At 33.1% G+C, this 27,243-nt stretch overlaps 1 pseudogene; it reads left to right on the forward strand.

The window, feature by feature from the left end:
• Positions 1-8,677: 8,677 nt before the first annotated feature.
• On the forward strand, positions 8,678-9,471 carry LOC134475318 (WD repeat and FYVE domain-containing protein 1-like; annotated as a pseudogene).
• Positions 9,472-27,243: the final 17,772 nt, after the last annotated feature.

A 27,243-nucleotide genomic window follows, 5' to 3' on the forward strand; every position in this document is an offset into this window, starting at 1 on the left:
TAATGTGATAACTATGTTCAAAGTAAGTTGAAGGACATATTTTTGAAGAATAATGCCAAATGTGTATTTTGCTGTAATATTTTTTAAAAAAATATTCTTGAATGTTTTGGTCATGCTGCATATATTGAATGCTTTTTGTGCTGCAGGTACCATGGTATGTGGACATGAGTACCATACAGAAATTCTAAGGAGTCCAGAGTAGTCTTTTATACTTAGTATTTTCTAATTTTTGTATTTACTATTGTTTATATTGTCCAAATATGTTAACTAATTGTTCTTATATAATCTACACCCTCAATTTTGCTTTTTAATACTTTTATTCACATATAGTTGAGTGTATGAATCACCAAGGTATAATTTTACACTTTCTGCTTTCTTCTAGGTTTCAGCTTTACCTTTTCTACCATTATACACTAAATTATCTTCTCTTTATTACACTCATCTACTTTTGCTTTCTTCATTTCGATCAATTCATTAACTCTTTCTACAAACAAGTTCAGAATTTTTTTGGTAATAAAATTTGATAGTGATATCTTAGTTCAGTAATATATTTTCTCATAATTTACTTAATTCTACTCTGTATCATTCATGAAATTAAATCATGAAATAGATTTCATTAAATCATGAAATAGAAACAATTCAGAATGACATAAATAACATAAGTAAATTATTGAAAAGAATTGGGACTTTGGAAGAGTTATTACCTTAAGGTCCCGGTTCCATTTCCGTGTGCTCCATTCATGTGCTGATTTTAACTTCCGGCATCCAGAAACAGAATTTTAACACCTTCTGATCTTGCTTTCTGACATGGTAAAATCAAAAGAAAGAAAAGTGTCTTCCTTATTTTACTAATTTTTCTGAAAGTGACCTCAGCAGTCTTTGTCATATTGACTGGATTTGGGTCACATTTTTGTTCATAAAATTATTACAGTACTGACAAAAGCTTTAACATTTATTTTGATTGGTTTACAGCAATCTCAGAAAGGTCACAGTTATGACAGTACCTCAAGTACTTGTGACTGTACTTTTCTATGAATTTCCCTAGCATTCTTTATCTCCAATAGAAGAATTATGATCACTTCAGTCTGTACTGTTATATAATGTTAACTCATTGACTCTGGAATGAAAGGAAAGCAATACAAACTTCATTTTTATGTTGTTTAAAAATATCAGATGTAGCACTTCAGATGTTAATAGCATCTAATATATTTTACTTGAATATTTTTATATATGTGAGGATCAATATTGTTGTAGTTTGCAAAGTTCACAGAAAAGCTATGTTAGAATAAATCAACATGTGCTTTTACAGTTTTCCCAATGTGAGTTATAAAGAACTCGATGAGAGAACATGGCCAAGTGGTGTATTTTTCCCACATCTTTGTAGGAATTGACACTATTCTCTAACAATATTAGTATTACTATTATTATTACAGTTATTTTTTGACCTAGAAACGCTAACAAAGTAAAAGTAAAATTTGATAATTTAAGTCTGCAAAAATTAATCTTAATTTCCGTCATTTTAATACAACTTCATTCTCATTCATACTCATGTGTAGATTCACCTTGCTATCCTATCATAAATTTATGACTTTGTCAGCCGTACACTGCAAAAGCAACCAGAATGTAAGTACCTCTAAGATATAGTTTAACATACACAGAAGAGCCTGAAAGTTGTATGAGCATTAACTGATGAGTCAGTTCATAAACCCTCATCTATATATTGTGATACCTATGCAACAGTGCTCTATTATTTTAAGAAGGCAGGCTTTGGAGCCAAATATTTGACTTTGAAATATAGCACCCTTTCACAGTTTGTGAATTTTTCACTTCTTAATTTCTCTAATATTACCACTTCATATATAAATTATGGAAATTAAAAAGCATTTACTTTATGTGATGGCTTGGGAGGGGAAATGAAATTAACATAGGCAGCACTTTCAGGAAATTTAGTTATAAAATAAAAAAGAAACAATTGGGGTGATAATTGAACACAGATATGATTGGTCTAGAAAGCATTTATTTTAAGAGAAAGATTGGGACATTTTAAAATCTGGTAAGAGGCAAACACTTAAATTGATGTTTGGCCATCTTGTAAAATTAATAAGTAAATGATACTGAGAAAGTGATAAGGTATATATCACAGCACAGGAGTTTTGTGGGGCACAACTGATATATCAAAAAGAACCATATGGAGGAAAGGAAGTGTAGTTCCACATGGCTTTGTACTCTTTAATGAGATGGTCATTCAGGTGTGTAGCCACAAAAGAGACAGAAGATAGGCTGAGGAAAAAACAAAAGTTACTATTCTCACAGGTCTTAGAGATAGCAGGTAGGGCATGCCACAAAAAGTCATAAGCAATAGACACAGGTATATGGAGACAAAAGTTAGGAGCAAGACAAAAGCATTAGCCAAAGAATTCATTAGAGTTTCCTAGGGAAAGGCAAGGGAAGACATAGTGTTAAATTTAGGATTGGCTAGTTGTAATAATTTTGGCAAGTTCTAAGGTATATAGTTGCCTTTAATTGCATGATGACTTGCCCTGAAGTATTAATGGGAACAATAGTATTTTCTAGAGTTAAAGGAGGTGTGGCTTTGTGTTACTTAGTTTCCTTAACAAAGGCATGTTCCCTTCATTACATTAACAATCAGGTACTCCGAAGAAGAGCTGTAATTCCAGGCAAACAGCTTTCTAAGAATAGTTAAAATGATACACAAAAATATTTATGATTCTCAAGTTTGAGGAGTCACAACAAGAAGTAGAACAATTTTAATTTTTACCCTTGAAATGGAAAATAAGCAGAACATATGAAAAACAGAGAAGGAATTTTACTAGAATATTAGGGAGACACAGTTTACCCCATTGTTCCCAACAGACCAGACTTGGCCACCAGTCCCAAAATGTGGACCAAAAAGATGAACAGGGGAGCTGGAAATGTAGCTCAGTGGCACAGTACCTACCTAGTATGCACACACTTCTAACTTCAATCCCCAACATTTAAAAAAAAAAAAAAAAAAAAAAGAGGAAAAGAAGCAATGGTGTAGTACAAAAAAAAAAAAAAAAGGAATGTTTTAAACTGTGTGACTATGCTTGTGGAACAGATAGAGATTTAAAATCACTTTTTAAGGGGCTAACAGAAAATGTGCAGTTTATAGAAAATAGGAACAAAAGGAAGCATTACCAGTGTGCATAACTGACAGGGTATGGTATGTCTGGTCAAGCTGTGGTTTGGTTTACCATTATCTCAGGACTGACACGTTGAAATTTCTCCAGAGAAGTCATTATGGTTTGAAGGTTAAATGCAATTACCATGGAATGATGTCTCCAGCCTTTTGATGGTGGGGGTGGGGGGTGCAGCAGGAGGTCTTTATCATGGAGTTGAATTCAAGGCTCTGCTTTTCCTGGAATCCAAAGTCACTTCAAGTTTATAACAATGACAGGAGACTTCCAGGCCTTTATCCAGAGGATACTGAATAGGAAATTGTAAACTAGTCAAGGGAAATTCCTGCCAATCCTGAAGGTACTTTAGTTACTTTTGTCTTAATGTCTTCAGATTCCAAAGGCTATTGATGTGAATTGCAAAGGTTGTGTTGCAATTTTTTAGGCAGATGCTCTAAATGGTTAACTTGCATACATGTAAATTTGGGCCGAAATTAGACCCAAAGTTTAAAAAAAAATAAAGGAGACAGATATAAAAGTAGGCAAATAAGTGAAGTTAATCCTGCTTTTAGCTCCCCACTAGACATCTGAAGACCAGTCCTGTAAGTTTCTGTTATCTTGCTATAGGAACAATTATAACTTTGAGGATAAGCAAAACCTAGTCTGTTAAATATGAATGAATATAGCAATTATATAAGAAAATGATAAATTTACTAAAATTTTTAATTAGCAAAATGCTTTCCCCTTTTCAGCTTATCAACAATATCAATGGATTTCTCACAATATGTGAAAACAACAAAAGTATTAAGGAAGACAAGTGAATAATAAAACACATTTCCTGAAAAAGAACAATTTCAACTATCAGTTTTTGCATGCATGGAAGAAGTGATGTATTGTTACACACTGAATAAAAGCCAAACTTCCTGCAATATTCAATTAGAGTCCTCAGTTAGCTTCAGTAATTTCCTGAATTTTAGTAACTTCTAGTAGCTTGTTTAGTGAATTAATTGTATAACTGTCTTCCACATTATTTTAGCTTTACTTATCATCCACAACACTCATACCTCAACTCCTTTTACATATAATGAGTGACTAGTTACTTAAAAAATCATAATATATTGAACCTTTCTGATTTTATTTGTTTTTCAACTGGTACTTGAAAGGTTCTTTTTTTTTTTCACTTTTCAATATTTTACTAAAATACAAAATAAAAGTTTTCCTGATTCTACCAATGAGAAATTACCTTTCATTTGTTATTTAAATCTTGTTTGTGCCCTTTTTATTACTTAATTATTTAAATATTTAATTATTTAAACTTATTTTAATATTTGGCTATTTAAATATTATTTAAATATTTTGATTACATCATAATTATATCTCTGGAGTTTGCTGTATTTTTTGTTATTTTTTAGGGGTTTTTGTTTGTTTTTTCAAGGGTTGTATTATGTTCATTAGCGTGTTATTCCTAATATTTTACTAATATTTTGTATTAATTTAACATAGACATTTTATTCATTATTCAGAATGCTTGGCCACCATTTTTTTCTCATTTTTGACCTGATAGCATGCAAGATAATATACATAGTAGGTATATAGTAATAGGTATAGGTTACTATGTACACTGAAGTAAAGCATACGGTTTATTCTATAACTATTTGTTAGTGGATCTGTGCCTACAAAGGGAAAAAAAATTAGGAAAATGATTTTTCTATAAATAATTCTATACATACATTTCTATACAATACAATAATTTTTATAAATAAATAAAACTGGCAACTAACTAGTAAACTTCTTAAATCATAAAACTAAGAAGTGTTCCTCAGTTGAGCAAGAATTTCTATACCAAGCAAATAATTCCAAGTAATAAAAAAAATTGTTCCAGAATTTGTTGAGAAATTCAAATATAATGTGTAGATAAAGCCTTTAACCAAAAATATAAATATTCATTTACTTTTATATTATTTACTGTCAAGTAGATGTTAGCAAGTGCCTAGAAAGATGGAGAAAATTAATATCCCTTACTTGAGGTATATAAGCACACATATGAAAATAATAAAATTTCTATTTCATACAAAAGACAATTGATGCACTCACTGGTGCATTTGTAACTGTGTCTATTTTCATTTTCTTATTTTTCTGATGTTCAAATGAAATCTTCAGTGATGTACAATTTCATACCTAATGTGATCACCATAATAAAAATATATATCCAAAAGAATTTTTAAAGTATGTGGAAAAATTTAAGTTCTCTTGCGTTGCTTGTGACATTTCTAAATAACATAGTTTCTTTGGAAACCATTTTGAGTATCTTCAAAATGTTAAGAAGAAACATCTTCTGTTCCAGCAAGTATACTCTTAGATATATAACAAAAAATGAGAATATATCTTCAAAGGAAAACTTATACACTAATGATGCTGACAGTATGATTCGTAGTAGACAAAAGTAGAAATCAAAATGCCCATAAAACAGATGAGTGGATAAACAAATATGTTGAACAGACACATTTAAATACTATCCAGCCAAGGTGAATGCAGTAAAATATGCCTGTAAAACCAGTACTTAGGAGGCTGATGCAAGAGGATCTTTGCAAGTTTGAGAAAAGCCTGGGCTGCAAAGTAAGCTCAAGACCAGCCTGAACTGCATAGTGAGACCTTGTCTCAAAAAAAGACAAAAGAAGCAAAATAAAGCAAAACAAAAAGAAACAAAGAAATATTATTCAGCCATAAACACTTAGTGAAAAAAACTGATGCATATTACAACATGGGTGAAACTTGAAAACATTATACTAAATGAAAGGAACCATACACTAAAGTCTATTCATGTATTATTTCATCTATAAGAATATTTATAAATCAAGAAATAAACTTGTTGTTAGAGTCTAAAAACGATTAAATTATCATTGGTATGATGTTTCTTTTTGAGTGAAGAAAATTTTCTGAAATTACAACATAGTGATGGTAGACTCACCCTGTGAATATATTAGAAACCATATTATATATATATATATATATATATATATATATATATATATACAATTAAATTGAAGAATTTAACAAAATATGAACTGCACCTCAATAAAGCTATTTAAATGAAAAAAATATGGCAGTCATTTTAATTTCTTTCTCCAGAATTCACCATATCCAACATTTGATACATATGTTTCTAGGCTTTTGTTTCTTTGCTTATATGCTTGAAAAATCTATACACATAAAAAGCATGTTTCTGAAACTCAAGATGTTAGAAATACAGCTCAGGGGTCTCTTTTTGTTTATTCATATATATCAAGTTGTATCAGAAGCAAGTGTTTGGTTTTTATTTTGGACATATGTTTATTTTCATTTTGTCACCATCTTTTAAATTACAAAAAATCATTCATTACTTAAGTTGTAGTGGATATTCAATAACTATATTTGACTATAGATTTGAAGGGTGAGATATAAGCTATTCTATAGCAGCTACCATCAAGAGTGGCCAGAGTGTATAACTTCAAAGTAGGCTTAACCAATAAGGTATTCTCCTTCGGTGTTATGAAATGTAACAAGTGACTTATATGACAGAATCTGATGAGAATTTTTGTAGATGATAAAATGCTCTGTGACAACAGTACCAGGGGTTTCTTCATATTCAACCTGTTTTTGTAACATGGCCTTGTCCATTTCCCACTGCATATTTTCCTATTTAAGCTGCTGCTTATGGCTTTAACTATCCAGTGTCTTAGGCAATTATTGCACTATGCAATTACTTAGCAATAAATTGTTTCTACCCTTAGAATAATTGTGCTCACCTTGTCAGGACAAAAAACACACAAAATTTGAAAGAGGCAAGGTTTAATTTGGCTCACAGTATCTGAGGGTATAATCAATGTTTGGCTGGCTCCAAGGCAGAAACCTCATCACAGAATGGTGTGGTTGAGCAAAACTCTTCACTTATGATGCATAGCAAGTAGAGCATGGGAAAAAGAGCAAAATGGAAGAGTCCAAGTATCAAATATGGAGCCCAAGATCAGCTCTCTGTGATCTACTCAGACACACTCAAACGCAAGTGTGCTTTACTAACCACCCGAGGTGGCATGAAAGCCATTGTAGTTGACAATGCAACTTAACTCTTACAGTCAGTTTGTATTTTGTTCCTTCCATGTAAGACTTTTTATAACAGTATGTCTTTGATTTTTTTTTCTTTCTAGATAGGATCTCACTCTGTAATTCAAGCTGGTCTTGAACTCACTGTGTAGCACAGGCTTGTCTCAAGCTCATGGAAATCCTCCTGTCTCAGCCTCATGAGTGCTGCAATTACAGACATGCACACCATGTAGTGCTCTTTAAATTTTTTAAAGAAATATATTTATATAAGCATATAAGCTCAATTTTGTTTTAGTGTTTGTTAATTTATATTCACAGATGTCATGGTGCCTCCAACTTACTGAAATGCTTTTTATTCAATACAGTGTATTTGAAACCTATTGATACTTACATATAAACTCACCATTCTTGAAAATCTTACTACAGTATCCATGGTATGTATATGTCATGATTTATTCAAGTGAAAGAAGAGATAGAACGTTGGCAATTGAGAAATCACAGGGAGCATCATTCACATTATTATTAAGACTACATGCCTCCTTCCAAGAAAACTGGGGAAAAATCCTGCTCCAAATCATTTGGTATGCCCTATCTATTTGATTATTTCTTTTAGCCACTAAGTAAGTAGATAATATAATAATTCTAATATGAGTGTGATAACATCAAACATCCAAAAATAGTTATTGCATACTAGGAATTGTTCTAAATATTTTATTTATATATGCTCATTTTATCCTCATCAAACTTTTTGATGCATTATTACTTCTCTTAATACACAAAGGAAGTTTTGCCAAGGATAATTCAAATAAGTTATCACACAGTCATCAAATGCCTATTAGGTAAAATCATGCTAGGCAAAACCATAGGATCTGATCAAAAACCAAAAAGTATCATATAGTAACAGTTATGGAGAAAAATTTTGATATCTGCATTGAAAATTGATATATCCTACTCATACATTCATATGTTTATATTAAATCATTTAGGGTACCAACATTTTAATTCAGATTTTAAAAAGTTGAATTAATAACCTGCAAAATCAAATTGGCAAAATCAAATTGGCAAATTGGCAAATCAATCAGAACAAATACACTTTCTGGAAATAATCACTTTTATAAGGCTTTGAACAAATTCAAAGATAAAAATTATAGAGAAAATGATAGATAAAGCAATAACAGCTATATATAGTTTTTAAAATTTGATCATATAAATTTAATACTTATCTGATCTGATCATCTCAGCATAGAATGTCACATAAAATGTGAAATTTTATGTAGAATCCTACTTGTAGTTTTTCTTCCCTGATATTATGATTGAAGGCATGTTATTGTCAGAGGGTTTTAATGGTTATGAAAAAAATAGCAGTGTCACAGACTAATTAAGTATAAGAAATTTTAAAGAGGCTGTAAGCAGTCACCTGGGACACTATGTCCAGAAACATGGCTGCAGGGATCTATTCTAGGCTGGAGATCAGTGACCAGATGCTGCCGTCCAAGATCAAAGGCCCTAGGATACTGGCAAAGCCACGCTGCTTATCCTCAAGGAGGAAGATGTGATCAAAGCTAGCAAGGATAGGGTCTCCTGAGTGTGGATTAAAAAAGATAGTGGCCATTATTGGCCCAGTATTTACCACACCATGGATTCTCCTTGCTCTACTATGACTTACCATCAAGATAGGAGACAGATATTTGTGGTTCAGGATAATGGAAAATAATGGAATTTAATATTTCCAAAGATCTTAATAAAATGAACTTCATTAAGATCTATCCAGCTTATCAGGACAGGGTGTCTGCTACCATCATCTTGGTCACAGAATGGGGGGTCAACACTGGCCACAGCAAATGAATGTCCTTGATGTGTGTCTGGAGAGGAACATGCTGGTGTGGAAATTCTCTTCCTGAGGGGCATGTTTACAATATAACTTTGATTATCAATGCACTTTTGTTGGTGATTATTCTGAACAATTGTCCTGCTGAAACTTGAACACAGCACATGTTTAGTTATGCTTAAAGAACATGAAGGTAGTGCTGTTGTCTGCCTCTTGTAGGGTGCTATATAATGTTACTCCACTCAGCAGTATATGACAACAGCATCATGTGGGACACTGGAGGCAGGAAAGGTCAAACATCCTTGTTTCAGGGTCAGCATGACAGAGTGCAGTCACTTGTGTTACCTTCAGCTCTCAAAGTAGAACATATCCTGTTCATTGGATGAACTACTGTGTGGAGCATGAACATTAATAAGAAGAGGGTATTCATTTTTCAAAATGACTGTTTCCTTTCAGAAATGTGAGTAGAATTTTTTTTTTCCTGAAATACAAAGCAGATTGGGGGCATGAAGACATCAGGGTGAGACATGTGGACACTTGGGTGAGACACTATCTCTACCAGAAGAGCAGGCAAACAGTGTGTGGAAAGTGTAGCACCACATGGACCAACTACCTGGTGATGGCTTTTATTTTCAAGGTCCAACTGTGTGACTTGTAAAACACTCTATCAACGATGATGATCAGACTTCTCTAGCAACTTCTCACAAAGGAAATCATAACATTTCCATATCGACATAGCTGGGGTATTGATAGTGATATGTGGGATCAGTGGCTTTTAAATATATGGGACATGATGTCTGTAGTTGGCTGCGGTCTGGTGATTGGATTTGCTTCGCACCTATCTAGGAGCTGGTGATGTCTACTTAGAAACGGTAGCCTTGACACGATGAAAACCTTATTGTGTAGCTCCATGGTCACTGTGATGTGAAGCAATAGTGGCCACTTAAAATGAATTTTCAAAAGAAAATAATGTGAAGGAACTTATTTATGTGAACCAATATGGAAAATTTCTGTAGCAGTTTCTCGAGGAGTCAAATGACTTACTTCACTGAAACTTCCTCATGAACAGTGAGCTCATAGGTAAGGAAAAAAATCATCTGGCCAATGACAATATTAGAGGCAAAGAAAGTGGAAAAAAAGTTAATATCTAGAACTTTATTAAAGCTCCCTAAGCACAAACACATGTCCACTCAGAACAGCAGGTCTTCCAAAGGCCCAAAGGCTACTTGTCATCAGACCACAAATTTGGGAAAAGAGGAACTGAAGAACTTAGAAGACACCATTTGCCTGGCAGTGTGACCATAGGCCACATTTCAGTGTTGGTAAACAGATACCTGCTCTCTTGAAGCAGTGACACAGTACCCACTTAGCATCTGTTCATTTCAGTTGTTTTCCTTCTGGCCAGTGTGCCACAGGCAATCGTTTATATTTATCATTAAGTTAGTTGTGAAACTTTTATACCAAGAAAATCAGTTCACATTCTTCCCTTTCTCCAGTTACTGCTAGTGATAAACCATCTGCTCATGATAAATGTGAGGTTTATCAAATAAGTAATACATGCTATATTATTTGCCTGTTGCATAATTTTTAATTGTGATCAGATTATTGAACACTTCTATTTTCAACAGCTTAGTATACAATAATTATTTGAGTAAGCTCAAGTTTAATTGTGCAGCCAATTTGTAGTACAGCACAAATAAAATTTTTAACTATTGCCTTTTTTGATCCAGAAACAAAGGACAAAGTTAGTATTTTTTAGTACACTTAGTTTTCATACTAGTCCTGTTTCTATAAGACATGATGGCCTGTGTATTTCAGAGACAAGAAAACTCTGTTTTTAGCTCCTATCTGTGGGTTCTGGTTTTTGGGAGTGGTTAAAGAATATGAATACAATAAAATATCCCTTGCTTGCTATAAAAATACATTTTAAAATTTAACATACATTAAAATTTAAAATAAATGCATTAAACATATTTTACCATGTTTGTGAGTAATATTCTAAACTTTTATGTGGAATTTCCATTCTAGATTATTGCTTTTCTAATAGAAATTCATTAACATTTATATTTCAAAAATTCTTGAAAGTAGGAGGTGCATAGATATTTTAATTTTATAATTAGATAACACAAATATAATGTTTGACTTAAAATTAATATCTCTGCATTATATTGACACATATGATGAATAAACCTATCAAAATCAATACTTGACTTCTAAATAAACTAAGAACCGAGGATTCTGATTACAGTTATAGATAATCCCACACTTTTAGTGTAGATAGAATTCACTACCAAAACTAAAAAACATTTATTTATTACTCTAGACTTGATCCAAGGTATTTAGTATTTCTTTAACTGCAATTACCTGATAAACACATGTGTACAGGAATAAGGAAACACTGGGAGTTATATTAACCACAGAAATAACATAACTGTTATCATGGGAAAATAGAAACTACTAATTTTTACTGCCACATTAGTTACATTTGTCTTTCCACACATTCAACATTGGATGTGATAAATAATTTTTTTAAAAGAGGTTCTTTTTAAATGAGTGAGAATTTCTAAGAATAATGCATTTTTCTTCCCTCAATGTAAATAAAGATTTTTGTAGATAAAAATAATTATTGCAATTCAACTTCATAGTATAACAATATGCCACATGATAACAGTCATTATACTTACAGGACTAAAAAAAAAGATCTCAGGTACTAGAAAATCTGGATTTCTTGAAACCTGGTTCTATTAAAAAACAGTGATTTATCTTACAGGGGATAGAAGAACAAAGTTGCTCTTAGACAAATGAAATGTTTTATTCATTCATGGACAAGTATCTTGAATTTTTCAAATGAAAAACTATATGTACAATTGCATATATATATATATATATATATATATATATATATATATATATCCAAAAACAGGGAATTTTTAAAATTAGTGTTTTCTATTTTCTCTGAACAACTCTCTCCCATTTTATTTTTTTATTTAAGAAAAAAAGGATAAAAAGGGTAGAAACAATACAGAATTTCAGAAAAATAAATAGCAAGAAATTACCAGTCGTTAAGTTATATACCATCATCTTAGAAATAGTTGCTTGAGTTACAAAATTAAAGTATACAAAGTGATAGTCAAACAATGACACTGCAAACAGTTCTGCTCAATGATCCAACAAGAACTTAGTAATATGGTTATCAGTCCTACACACTTGCTTTTTATCTTAAAGAGGGTAAGATTAAACATAGCGAAACAGAACAAAACAGTTCATAAGGAAACAATTTAAAGAAACAGATTTCAAAGCAAGTCCACTGGAGATTTTCACTCTCCATCTTATTGTCTTTAGTTTTCTTCCAAATAGTTGTACCCATCTTCACAAACATTGAATATATACGGGACATTATAGAACTAATCAGATCATTACAGGATGATGAAGGCTTTTAGGTCTTCAAGACATAATTTTGGGGAATCAGTGTATACCATAATGTTTCTTAGTCTCTTTGTTGTAGCTGTCTTTATCTTTATGTATGCTGAAATTGAACATGAGATTAGACTAATATCACTCTGAACAGTGAGTGATAGTATTGCTAGATTTCATATCATAATGCTACAGAATTAGCACTGTGTTTCTTACTGTCTCTTCTTCTTCAGAGCATCCTTTCATTATATTGTGTATTATATAGTCTGTTCCCATAAATGGTTTAGAAATTCTTTCCATGTGTGACTCTCTACATGTATTATAGATAAAAACATCAAAAAAAGACAACAAAATAAATTCCTAGAAAAACATGAAATGAAAAAGACATATAGGACCACAATATTAGGTGATCTACAGTAGTTACTATGCTTTCTCTTGCTATTTTCAATAGAATTGTCTACATCATCAGGCATAACATAATTGAACACAACACTACATAGCTATTTTATTAAAAAACTCAACTTTGACGATATTGTAGGACTTGAAAGCAGTTAATAATCAAAACCAGAATGGATATCTTTTACATCTTGTCATCTTCAGAGTAGTTGTCTCTACTCTTAGACTTAATACTATCAAGGATACCATATTTGAATGAAATCAGTCAAGGCTAAACAGTGGTCTAACGAACCAGCTTCAAATAAGATTAGTCATAGTAAGACAATGTAAGTAATACAGCGTTTCAGTTTAAGTTAATAGGAAATTAAGAATAATTACCATGGTATAACCTGCTATTTTTGGGTAGGTTTTCTGTGCTCTCAAATCTAATATGGGTAGACAGGCCAGAACAAAATATAATCAATAAACAGAGCAATAAGACTACTGTGACTTTTAAATACTGATACACTATTAACAGCGTCCTCTGCCTTCCTTTTTTAGACAATTCCTCCCTTTTCCCTTTCTCAGGGTGCTTTGTATATTTTGGGTCTCACTAGCGCTTTTAGTTTTTAGATTAGGGCATCAACCTGTTATCTATCTGAGCATTGCTAAAACGTTTTACCCCTGAACTTGATCTTGAGCTGTACTCCTTTACTTACTAAAGTCAAAAGGTTGTCCTTCCTTTCAGCTGTGTAGTTCTACACTGCCCAAAAGGGTCATAGATTTCCAGTCTATCTGCAGCTGCTGATGAGTTGTCCCTATTCCTCTCTGTTACCTTTGCTGGAATGCTGGTATTATTTCCTCTCTCTCTCTGAAATGTCCTTCAGTATTTTTGGTAGAGTTGGGTTGGTGGCCATGAACTCCCACAGTTCCTCCTTGTCTTGGAAATATCTTATTTCTCCATTAATTTTGAGAGAGACTTTTTCTGGGTACATCAGTCTTGGTTGGAGGTTATTTTTTTCATGGCTTGGACTATTTCCCCTCCAGGCTCTGCTCAATTTGAGAGTTTGTGTCAATAAGTCTGTCATTATTTTGATAATTGTTCCATCGTAGGTAATCTGCTTCTTTTCTCTGCCTGCTTTTAATATTCTGTTCTTGTGGTGGATTTCTGGAATCTTGATTATTATATGTCTGGGTGTAAATCTGTTTTGGTTGTAGGTAGCTGGAGTACTGTATGCCCCTTTTATCTGAATATCATTTCTTTTTCCTATGCTTGGGAAGTTTTCCTTAATTGTATCTGTGAATATTCTTTGTAGTTCATTTTTAGTTACTCCTGCTTCTTTGCTCACATTTTTTATTCTTAAGGTATAAATCCTCTGTATTCTAGCCTTTGAATTGTTTCTTCCTGGTTCCTTATTATTTTTAAGAGACCTTTTCTTTCATGATCACACATTGTAAATCTCTCTTCAAGTTTCAAAAGGCTAACTTTCTGTCAAGGCATTTTGCCAGCTTTCAATGGAGTTTTTAGTTTGCTGGTAGTCTCTTTGGATCTGTTTCATGTATTCTAGATTTTGTTTATATCCTTCATGAAAGGTTTCTCTTCCTTTTCTGAGTTCCTCTGTTCTTCCACCCGTGTTCTCTTGTAAGGGGTTTATCATTTCTTTAATTAATCTTTTTATATCTTGCCTCACTTGGATCAGAAGTACAGTTTTAAATTCATCTATGAGGTCATAAATGTATTTCTTTACATCTGCTGAAGCTGTATCTAATATTGGATGATTACTGCAATGTTTCTCTTCTGTATTTATCTCTCCTGGGCTTATTTTTCTAGGGTCAGCAGCTGGAGGTCTTTTTTTATTTCTACCTCTTGTCATGTTTCTGATATCTTTCAGACAAGTGTGTCCGGGGGGTCTCTGTCTCTCTCCACATTGCTTAGGGTCTTTCCAAAGTGTGCTGACTGGTGTTTTGCTGCCCTCCCCAAATTTCTGTTGCCTGAAGTATCTTAAACTCCCTCCCAGGGCTTGGGATGGTTTGGGGACACTCACCCCGTCTGCCCAGTCCAGAGTTCAGGGAACAACAAGGCAGGCCCAATTCCCTGAAGCTGGTCAGGCATTGGCAGGAAACCAGAAATTTCTGGTTCTGTATTTTTTTATTATTGTTTGAAAAGGTGTTTTTAGAAGCAGCTTCTCTGGGCTCCGTTCAAGGTGGCTCTATGGGGCTCTGGTCATGCATGCCTGGTGGCGGCAAAAACACACTTACTGGGTTGGGGACGTTGGGAGCACTCTGGCAGAGGGGTCCTGCTCAACGCTGGCACTGTGGGCTCAAGTTTTTATGTGAGCAGCCAGTGTGAAGGTGAGGATGCATCCCAGCAGGTCCGGATCTGAGCCCATGCTGTCACTTCATGCCCTTCTCCTCGTGCCCTCCGAGACAGGGCCCAGATCTTGGGAGTTGGCAGATGCAGCGGAGGTGACAGAGTTGGCAGTGGTGGCGCTAGCACAGGCCTGGTGGCAGCAAATACACACTAACTCACCGGGGACCTCAGGGTGCTCTTGGTGGCAGGGGCCTGCTCAGTGCCAGTGCCGCGGGCTTGGGTCCTCACAAGAGCAGCGAGTACATAGGTGGGGATTCGTCCCAGCAGGTCCAGTCCTGTGCTCCTGGTGCCACAACATACCCTTATCCTCGCACTCTCTGCCACCCGGCTGACCAGGATCCGGGAAGGCAGCAGAGGGGACAGAGGTGGCGGCAGCTCCATGGGGCTCTGGTTGTGCAGGCCTGGTGTCAGCGAAGACACACTTACCTGCCTGAGGACCTCAGGGGCACTCTGGTGGTGGGGGCCTGTTCAGTGCCAACTCCACGGACTCCGATCCTCGTGCAAGCAGCAAGTGCAAAGGTGGAAATTTGTCTTAGCAATGCAGTCCCAAGCCTTCAGTGCCGCAACCCGCCCTCTTCCTCGCACCCTTCTAAATGCGCCCGGATCCGATGAGGCAGTGGTGGTGGCAGGGTTAGGGGCAACTGGTGGGTGGTGAGTCATTTCACTCCCCCAGCCTCTGTTGGACCTGTGGCAACAGAGTTGGAAGCCACGGCTGGAGGCTGTGGCAAGGGGATGGCCTGTCTCTCTGGTGGCCCAGAGGTGCTCAGGGCTGCACAGTGGTGCAGACAGCCAGAAGTGTATGTTTGATTTGTTTATATCACTTTAGTTTCTTCTTGGGACGAGAGAATTCTGAGTTGACTATCTCATGGGGCCACTGTATCTGGCTGTTATCTATCTGCCATCTTAGCTCCGCCCCTTTCTCTCATTTTATAAGTAAACTGATTTAAATAAGACTGTTTTCAGGGGCCAGAGAAAAATGGCAAATATCTTAGAATTTATTCAAATTATGATTTCCCAAATATGTCCATATTTCATGTAAGTTTCAGAGAGTGATTGGAAAATGATGGAATGAGAGTAGAGTTAAAAAGAATAATGATGTATTATGTACAAGTAATAATTCTACATGATGAATATAATCATTGAGTACAGCAAACAAATACTAAAATATTTTGAAATTAAAAAAAAAAAACACCTACCAGATTGTGTATTGTTTGTGTACATGATAATACATTGTAATTACTAGAAACGAGTTTTTGAAATATATAAGAAGTTATTTTTAAGTTAGGAATTTTTTTCTTTCCTTTTTTATCAGTACCAGGGATCGAACTCACGACTGCCTGCTTGCAAGGCAGGCGCTTATGCCGCTGAGCTAAATCTCCAGCCCAGGAAGTTATTTTTATATACAATTGTGCATCCAAACTTTCTCCTGTTTAACTGTAGGAAAGATTTTGAAAATTTTTACCATAAAGAAAAAGTAAATATTTAAAAAGATACACATTTATTCATATTTAAACACTATGTAACACCTTGAAGTATTGTATTGAAGTATGCATGATACCACAATACTATGTGCAATTTTTATGTTTCAAGTATCAGTTAAAAACAAAAAAAAATTATGTTCTAAAGACTGTAGTAATAGAAACATGTGTTTTATATAATATTAAGTAATATATTAAAAAGATACACACCAATGTAAGATGACAGGAAGTTTTTAATATTTTCATAATTATTATTATTCACAAAATAAAATAACAAAATTGTTAAGGGTTACAATTGAAAGTTACTCAACAAATTAGTTGTATGCTAATTTAAAGCCACCAATTTTAGTAAGAAAAATTTTTTCATTTTAAAATCCTGTGACTTGTCAAAAGTAAGCAAGAAAACATTTATATGATTTCCTATTTATCAGATAATTGTGTGAAATTCTAAGGATGTCTTCCAATGAAAATATTTTAAATTTCTAGAGACTTGACATGTCTTTCTTTTTAAAAAAGTAATTAGAGACCTTTGATTATACTGAGACAGTTTAAAAAAGAGAAAGCATAGAGCTCAGAAAACAATGTTTGGGGTCAGAATTGTTCAATGTCACTTTTGTGCATGAATATACTTAGATGATTATACTTAGACACACAATGATAAATACATTGTAATATTATGATGTTATTTTTTCTTTGTTCTGTTTATTTCTTTCTGCCTAGAGAAGATATTTAAAATCTTGCTTTGTTCTTCAAAGTGTTTTCCATAAAAAAATATGATTTAATTTATTACACATGAACATTGGCACCCATTGTTCTTCTGGCTTTTGTGACAATTTAAATTCAAAGTACAATGTGTAACATGAATTTTTCAGAAATCTAGTGTATTTATTTGGATATATGGTGATTCCTTCTGTTCTTGTTCATATGTAAAATAAATGGGCTTTTGAGTTCAAGAAGAAATTTTTCCAAAACTCACGAATATAGCACAGCTTTTATTTGGGTCTATAATAATTCTTAACAAAATTTATAACAATGAGGATCCCAAACTTCAAACATTGTAGTACACTCCAGTTAAGTAAATGAGTCCTGATTCTAAGAATTATGCCACTAGAAAGAGAATGATGTAAGAATTCTAAGTGGGGATGACATTTCAGAGAATAGTATCAATAATCTTGTCACATTTGCAATATCTCTAAGCAAAATTGTTAGAATATTTATGAATTGTTGGAATAATTTTAAATAAAACATGCGAATAGAACTCAGAAATATTTTTCAATATATCTTCCGTTTATTCTAGCTCAATATTATGCTCATAAGAAAAATAACCACTTAAAGCAAAAGTCTCATTACACTGAATACATGTTTTAAAAGAATTAAATCTTGGCCAGGAATTTAGTTCAGCAGTTTAAGTGTCTGCCTGGCAAGCTCAAGGTCCTCCTAACTTCCCTTGAAAATAAATACATCTGAAATAAATAAGTCACTGTAAAGATCTTAAAAAGTTGGTAACCAAAGCAGGACACTGAAAGTGTATTGCCAATGATATGTCTTATGTTGAGAACTACTTGATGGCTAAAGAATGAATATTTAAAAACTTTCCTGATTTAAAATAAAACAAATTATTTTCTAATTTGAATACCTATGCTCTGCTTTGAAAATTCAAAGCAGAAAGTAAAATCATAACTAGATATATCATCAATACCTCTACAAAAATAATTTTTATAAATTTTTGTATTCAGAAAATACTATTTCTATGCATTACACACACATCCTTTTTGTAGAAAATGTTTTGGCAGTAAGTTCTGTTTTGTTCACAGAACTTATTCAAATTCTGCAAGTAGAGAACTTGTTTTTTTGGGGGGTGGGGTTTGTTTGCATATGGATTGAACCTTACTGATTTTTAAAGTTGTGTTTATTTTCAGTCATTTTCCTTCCACATCTTGCTATGACAATCCTTGTATCATCTTTGCATGAATATTATTTTAAAACATTAAAGTTTTAGTTCACATTTGTACATCATGCTTTCCTGATAATTCCTTCAATTGAAAAAAAAACACGTAAAAATAAAAACATCAATAGCTTGAAAACATCGACACTACAAACCTAAGAGTCCACTTCCATCAACTTTGACCTACTATAAGGTCTCTCAACTCCCTTATGTTCTCTGTGGCTTGTTTTTGTGATTGAAAAAAAAATGTCTTAAAGTGATAGGTTAATTAGTAATGATTATTGCATTTCTGAAAAAAAATGCAACCACTAAGTCAAAGTCTAATCATTTTTTGGTCTCATTCAATTTAATAATATTCAGGGAATCAAGAAATGTATCGAGATATAAATTGGTAAAATAAAAAGAGTACTCCAGTTAAAATTGATTTAATAAATTAAAATTCTGATAGATAAAAATACAATACTGTATATTAAATACATGAATAAATTGAAGATACATTTGCTAAATCTAATATAGTAAACGAGTTTACAACCATAACTATAATAAATATGTTTTGTGCATTTAGAAATATTCAGTTGCCAGAACACAGATTCATCAAGTAATTAAAGGATTTTCATATGTAATTTTGGCTTAAAATTTAGCAAAGTCCCACGTGATAACCTTAACTTGGCCTCTTCTCCAAGATTATTTGCAGACTTTTAGAACAATGGCATGGCTAGTAAATGTGGAAGATCTCCAAAGGTCTTCTCAAACCATTTTTTAAATTGTGTATATGTTATCAAATTCTCATAGTCTATCCTCCAATAGATTTTGCATTTCTCAATTAATATTTAAGTATTTGATATTTTGATTAGTTCATGTTGAGAGATACGGGTCAAGGTTTAATATTCAGCATGTAGAAAGACAGATTTTCTGGCATCATTTATTAAAGAGGCTCTCTTTTATTTAAGGTGTTTGGCCCATTTGTCAAAGATAAGGTGGATGAGTGTGGTTGGAATTGATTCTGTATCTTCTAAACTGTTCAATTCCATTCTGCTTGAAGTTTTTTCTTTTTCCTTTTCACTTTTTCTTTCTGATACAACCATGCTGGTTTTATTATAACATTTTTTCATATACTTTCAAGTAAGGGATTGTGATGTTCTTTGACTTACCTTTGTGGCCCAGAATTACTTTTGTTGTTCTAGGTCTCTCATGGTTCCATATGAATTTTAGGATTGTTTTCTCTAATTCTGTGAGGAATGCTGTTAGTATTTTGATTAAACTTGCATTAAATCTGTGTAACAATGTTAGAAATATGGCTATTTTTACTCTATTGGTTCTTCCTACCTAAAAGTATGAGAAATTGTTCTATTTTATCATATTGATTTCAATTTCTTTTTTTCAGAATACTGCAGTTTACAAGGCAAATGTCTTTTATATCATTCGTTAGACTGACTCCAAGAACTATTTAGCATATATGTGTTGGAAAATACTTTATGAACAAAACCCCAATTGCACAGGAGAATATACAAGGAATCAACAAATGGAATCTTATCAAATTAAAGAGGTTTTGCACAGCCAAAGAAACCAGAAACAGAGTGAAGAGACAACCCACAAAGTGGGAAAATAATTTTGCCTACCGTTCTCAGATGAAGGACTAATATTTAGAATATATAAAAAACTCAAATCCCCCAAATTTCAAGATCCAAACCAAAAATGAAATGAATAGATACGTCTCAGACTAAGAAGAAGAAATAGCAAATAAATGTATGAAAAAATGTTCAGCATCACTTGGCATTTGAGAAATGCAAATTAAAGCAACACTGAGATTTCTTCTCATCCTAGAAAGAGTGGCTATCAGCAATCAATCAATACCCACTGGAGATGGGGATATAGGGTGGTGAAATTCACCGTGGTGGTGAAAATGTAGAGTGGTGTACACACTGTGGAAATCTGTGTGGAGATTCCTCAAGGAACTAAAACAAGAGTTTCTCTTTGACCTAGCTATTCCAATTCTTGGTATTTTCCTGAAACAATTAAAAGCATCACACCATAGTGACATAGGAAAGACTATATTTACAGAAGCACAATTTGTAATAGCTAAATTAGGATATTGACCTAAATACACATCAAGAGGTAAATGAATAAAGATGTGGTATTTTTATACAATGGGATATTACTTTGCTATATAGAAGGATAAACTTTAGGTGTTTGTAGGTAAATTGATTCACTTTGAGGTCATAGTCTTAAGTGAAATAAATATGACTCATATGTTTAAATATCACATTGGTTCTCTAGTGTGAGAAATTGAAAGTGTAAATAAAAAACAAAATATAAAATAGATAATGAGAAATGTGAAGAAAATTTTCAAATGAGAAGAGGGACAAGGAATGGGAGAGAGGGAAAAGAAGGAAGGGAAATGAAAAACAAAAAAAAATAGAAGGAAAAATGGGAATGCAACTTTTTAAAGTAGAGTGAAAGAGGGATTGAAGGGAGACGATGGATTGGGGAAAAAAGAAGAATCAAAATCTATTAGGTACCCGTACAAATTCCTCAAGATGAATATAGTCATTATGTATATCTAAAATATTCCAATATAAATAAATTCTCATAAAACCTAGAGACTTTTAAATTAATGATAAAAACTCAAATAAGGAAGATATTGTTTAGTGTAAATGTGTACTCAGAAATGTTTTATTTTTGTGTGATTTGTGTAATCATAGTACTTGCAGAGAAAATATTTTGGAATAAATTAATCAATTTATATTGCACATCATTGTTTAACAAACATGCCCAAATTTGCAGTATCGAGAGTTCATTCTATATTTTTATAATCTCAAATTACTTCATGTTAGATTCTCATGGGACAGATTCACTCATTTATTTTTGTTAAAATTATTTCCCTAATGGGCAGTAACAAATGATCATGTAATTAAACATTTTGCCACAGAACTGAAGCTCAAAGAAAATATCAAAAATCCAATCACACTGTGCATAAAAGAACATCTGTGCCTTTACTTTAGAAGGTGAAGTCTATTTTACATTAAAATTTACCAAATGTTTCTGAGTTATTAGCATAAAATGCAAAATATACTTTCAAATACTATTAAGATTAAATGGGGAACCAAATAAATTTGATAGGTCTGAATAATATGCAATCGCTAAAAAATATAATCAAGTATTGAAAAAAAGAATTCCAATGATATTAAACAGTAAATTGAATTTTTCTGTGATTTTAGGCTAGAAGAGAATGAAAATCGTGATTTATTTATATTAAATAGAATTATTCTTTTAAAATACTTTTATGTTATTCTTAGACTTAAGATAAAAGTTTGTTGAATTAGAAAGTAAGCATATTACATTTTTACTTTGATGAAAAATTATTTAAATTAGGATATGTTTGTAGTACATGGTGTTTTCAGTCATCTAGGTGAGTGAATAAATTTATATAGTACAGCTTGTTTCACTTTTTATCCTCTTCCTTACGCTTCCCTTTCTCCTTGTCTAATTCCTCCTCTTGTTTTCTATTTTGTTGATATTTTAATCTTAGCACTTGTTTATAATATTTACATTACTCCGGGTTATTAAAGATATGCTATAGATGAAAACCTAAAAACCTCAAAAGTTTTAATTGTCATTACTGTTTTCTAATATTATTCAAATGATCAGTTCATAATTGGGCTAAAAGATATTTCTCTTGCTCAAAGGGCCATATCTATGTTTCAGTTTTCTAATATTCAAATGATCAGTTCATAGTGGGGCTAAAAGATATTTCTCTTGTTCAAAGGGCCATATCTATGTTTCAGTTTTCTAATATTATTCAAATGATCAGTTCATAATTGGGCTAAATATATTTCTCTTGCTCAAAGGGCGATATCTATGTTTCTGTATAATTAAAGTATTCCTTTTTTTCAATGTATGTATAAAATTATTAAAACTATCTATAGAATCACTTCAACAGAGTATGTATTATTTCTAATTCTCACAATAATTCAGCATAACTTTTATAAATTTAATTTCATAAATGATTAAGCATAAATGATTTCTTTTTCATGACATGGCATATATGTTTATTGAGTACTGGAGTTAAAGCTGGATTTATATAGTCGAAAAAACTGAGCATTCAATTGAACTTGTTTTTCTCAAAAACAGTGCCTATTTGCATACTACCATTTCAGTACTTATCAGCTCTATGGACAATGCATATTATTGTTTATTTAATATTTTAAACTTAACCATAAATACCTTACTTATTAAAGGGTAGGGAAAGTGGTAGACTATCTTAGAAGAGTCACAATTTATGAACTTAACTACCAATTTGTGGCACTAATTATATTTTTCTGACACACATTTAAATAAAAGAATGCGTTTTTAGAAAAATTCTATAAAAATTTAAATTTTATAATTATTTTATAATAATTCTATATAAGTTTAATACCTTAAGCTACCCTATGCAGCCATAAACATCAACTACCAATCATTGGAAGCTCTTTCATGTGTTTACCATATATTTACTGATGTAGATACTAGGTAAGTGGTCCTAACGATGAGTTTATTCATGAGTTTAATTCCAGACTGAGCTTTAGGATTAGAAATTATTGATAAATGGAAAAATTAACACCACAGGTGTATATATGATAACAAAGGGAAAATCATTAGTGAAAAACTTTAGAAAAGCTAGGAATAAGTATTGTGGAAAAGAAAAAAACATAGATCCTATGACAGTTTATAGCAAATGAAGAAAAAAAAGATTCAGTGAAATTCTATACAACAACAGCTTCCTAAAGAAAGATTGAGAACATCACATAAGATTTTATTTGAGATGATTAGGACTGACTTTATTTGTAGAATAGATTTAAGAAAACTTAAAAAAATTAAGTTTGAGATGGCAATAATGAGAAGCAGATTGGAATCACCATTTAAGAACGTTGGATATGTCCAGGCAAGACAATTTTGTGACAAGTGAGACATACTATGTGCACAGATTGAAAACAAGTCTTGACTTAATAAGTATATTTAAATTGAAATGAAAAATAAATGTATGGTTCAAAGACACGGAGAGATAAAATAACATAAGGGCACAGACAATATTCTTAACTGGAAATAATATTTATCACTTTAGTACCAAAAAATTGTTGAAAACTAAAAACTTTAGCAGTAGAAAAATGAATATTTCCTTTATATTCACAGCTTCTCCAGCATTTATTAATGTATACTTTATTTGCTTTAGTTACTTTTCTCCATCCCTAACACAAAATATCCAATACTTGAAACAGAAAGTGACAGTAACAACCTTCTTTCAGTTCTTTACATTTCATCCAGGCTACCTGCCCTTAGCATGGGTAACATTCACACTCAGGGCTGGACACACTTAATCCAAACATCACACACTTAATCTAAGCATCATGCTCTATATGCAGCCTCCTTTGAGAAAAACTTCGTATTACCACATGAGACTATGGGAAGGCATCTAGATACAAATCACAACATTGATGATGAGCATTCTTCATAGAGTAAGATGGAATGACAGTGTTCATTTATTTTGCATTCCTTTAATGGCCAGAGGTGTCCTATATTTTTTATGTATTTATTTGTCATTTCCTCTTCTGAGAATTGTTTATTCAATTTAATTGCCCATGTTTTATTCTTGGAGGTCTAAAATTTTTAATTTTTGTGTATGCTATGTAATCAGTGTCACACTATTTCCCCATTGTGCATGACGTCTCTTCACTGTGTCTGTTATTTTATTTGCTGTGTAGAAGCTGTTTAAAATTAATATGATCCTGTTTTTTGGTCCTTCATGTTATTTTGTTTTTTCTATTTGGCTTCCAATTAGAAACTCCTTGCCCAATCTTATTTCTTGAAGAGTATTAACTATTTTATCTTTCAGCAGATTACGTTTTTCTGTTTAACATTTAGATCTTTTCTTCATTTTGACAATTTATGGGAATGCCAACTAGTACTACTACTTCATCAAAAACCTAAAAATAGAAATTGCCTTTAACCTAGCTATTTATGCCTAGTATATTACTACTCTGCTTTAAAGGCTGAACTTCAGTCATTTGGAGGAAATGGATGCATCTTGCAATCATAGTTTAGATGAAAAAAATCAGACATATATACTTAATTATTATATTATTTCTCTTAAGTGCAAACATCAAAACAGAAAGCAAATTATGAAATAGATAATAAGAAATATAGAGATAGTTTGCAAATGGAAATAGGATAGAGATGGAGGGAGAGGAAGGAATAGGGATGAAAAAACAGTATTGAAATGTATTATACACACTCCTTGTGAAGAGTGTAATCATCATGAACTTTAAATTATTCCTAATAAAAATTAAAATTTAAAAGAAAATAATAAATTTTGTAGAGTTACTTGATCTTATCAGTAAAGAGAAACATCTGAAGAAAGTAAACAAAACAAAAAAAATGGTCATCAATTTGAAGATGAAAAGGATAGAAAATATTTGAACAGCTACTTGTAAAATGCAAAAGATTTAAGACTGGCAAGTGAAAAGCTTGCCAGTCCCAAGGGATGGTTAAATTGATGTTAGCAAATAGAAAATTATAGTGGGTTCAATGACCATAGTTTCATGAATTCCTGTAGCAGTGTTCAACTATTTGGATAAGGGAGACAAGAAAAAATAAGAATTCACTCTGGGTAGAGAAGTAGTATGCTAGGGACAATCAAATTCATGAGAATGATATCAAGAAAACCATTGGAGTGCCAATGTTTTGGGGAGGAGCTACAGATGGCAGATTGGTAAGCAGCAGAATGCAGAGGCTCCTTGAGAGAGCCAACTCAGATGGCAGAATAAAGCATCATGGAGAGGTTTGCACAGAGGGATATGGATCCTCTGGACCCAGGAAGAAACAAAAGGATAAGAGCTGGTCAAACATGCAGTCCAGGGCTACAATTGGAGCAGCTAAAATTAGCAGCCATGGTGCTCTCACTAGAGTGTTTGAACTCCTACTGCTGGAAATTGTTGCAGTGGTGGTCATGCTGAAGTTGGAAGTCAGTAAGCCTAACAGAGAACAGAGACAGCAAAGGACATGAACTGACCTGCGGTGATTGCTGGGAATAAGACCTACCTACAGAAAAGAGGCAAACAACTGGATGACGAGTTGGAATCATGCAGGACAGGCAGGAATAAGGAACAACATTGACTTCAGTCAGTTGTTCCTTCCCAGACCAGATTGGTGGGATCAGCATGGCCTGGGTCCCCCCCTGGAGGTACCCAATAAATAATCACAAACCAATACAGTATGCATGGCATACACTAATGCAGTGAATGCCCCAGCAGGTTGACTTTCCTGGAGGGGAGGGCCCAGCATACACCACTTCTGCTTACACCTCAATAACCAACAGCAAACTGGAGAAGGCAGAAATCCCTAGACAATGTGCTTCAGAAGAACCATAAACAACAAAGAAAGGGGATGAGACCTCCTCAATATACTTGCTTGGAAAAAAAAAAAAAAAAAACATGACAAGAGAAAGAAGCAAGAAAAAGTCCCCAGGCCCTAGCCCTGAGAAAATTGATCCAGGAGAGGTAAATAGAAAAGAGACTAAGGACAGCAAACATGCAATATCAGACATGTCATCAGTGGACATAAAGAGGTATCTTTGAGACCTCATAGATGAGCTCAAAAGTGAAATATTTAATCAAGGAAAGCAGGGTATAAGTAGAGTAATGAAAGAAATGCTAGGCACCTCTCAAGAAGACACAGATGGAATAATGTAGGAACACAAAAATTGGAGAAACATTCAATGAATAATATAAAGAAAAAAAAAAAAACTCTAGAATACATGAAGCAGATTCAAAGAGATTACCAGGAAATTAAAAACTGCATTGAAAGCTGGCAAAAGTGCTTGAAAGAAGCTAAGGATAGACTATCAAAACTTGAAGACAGATTTGCAATGTGAGATCATGAAAGGAAAAGACTCTTAAAAATAACAAGGAAACAGGCAGTAACAATGCAAAGACTAGAAGATGACAAGAGGATTTATAACTTAAGAATAAAGACTGTGAATGAAGAAGCAGGAGTAAAAACAAAGGGGATACAAAGGATATTCATAGGAATAATTAAGGAAAACTTCCCAAGCATAGGAAAAGGAAACGTTATTCAGATATATGAGGCATACAGCACTCCAGCCACTTACAACCAGAACAGAACTACACCCAAACATATACTCATCAAGGTCCCAGAAATTCAATATAAGAATATTAAAAGCCATCAAAGAAAATAAACTGATCACCTATAAAGGAAAACACATCAAAATCAAGGTAGACATCTCAACACAGTGCATCAAATCAAGGAGAGCTTGGAGTGAAGTATTCTAAGCCCTGCAAGAAAAATAACCTCCAGCCCAGATTGATGCATCCTGAAAAACTGTCTCTAGAAATTAATGGAGAAACAAGATGCTTCCAAGATAAAGAGGAATTGGGGGAATTTGCAACCATCAATCCAACCCTACAGAGAATACTGAAAGACATTCTAGAGAGAGAAAAAAGTGCCAGGATTTCAGGAACAGTGGCAGAGAGTCCTCAATGAATGGGGCAGAAAGTGGAATGAAGGAGAAAAGCAGACCACTAATGACAGAAAAGTAGTTT

Source organism: Cavia porcellus, unplaced genomic scaffold (assembly GCF_034190915.1).
Source record: "Cavia porcellus strain 051 isolate PalLab524CR breed Dunkin Hartley unplaced genomic scaffold, mCavPor4.1 scaffold_3, whole genome shotgun sequence".
In the NCBI taxonomy this organism is placed as follows: Eukaryota; Metazoa; Chordata; class Mammalia; order Rodentia; family Caviidae; genus Cavia; species Cavia porcellus.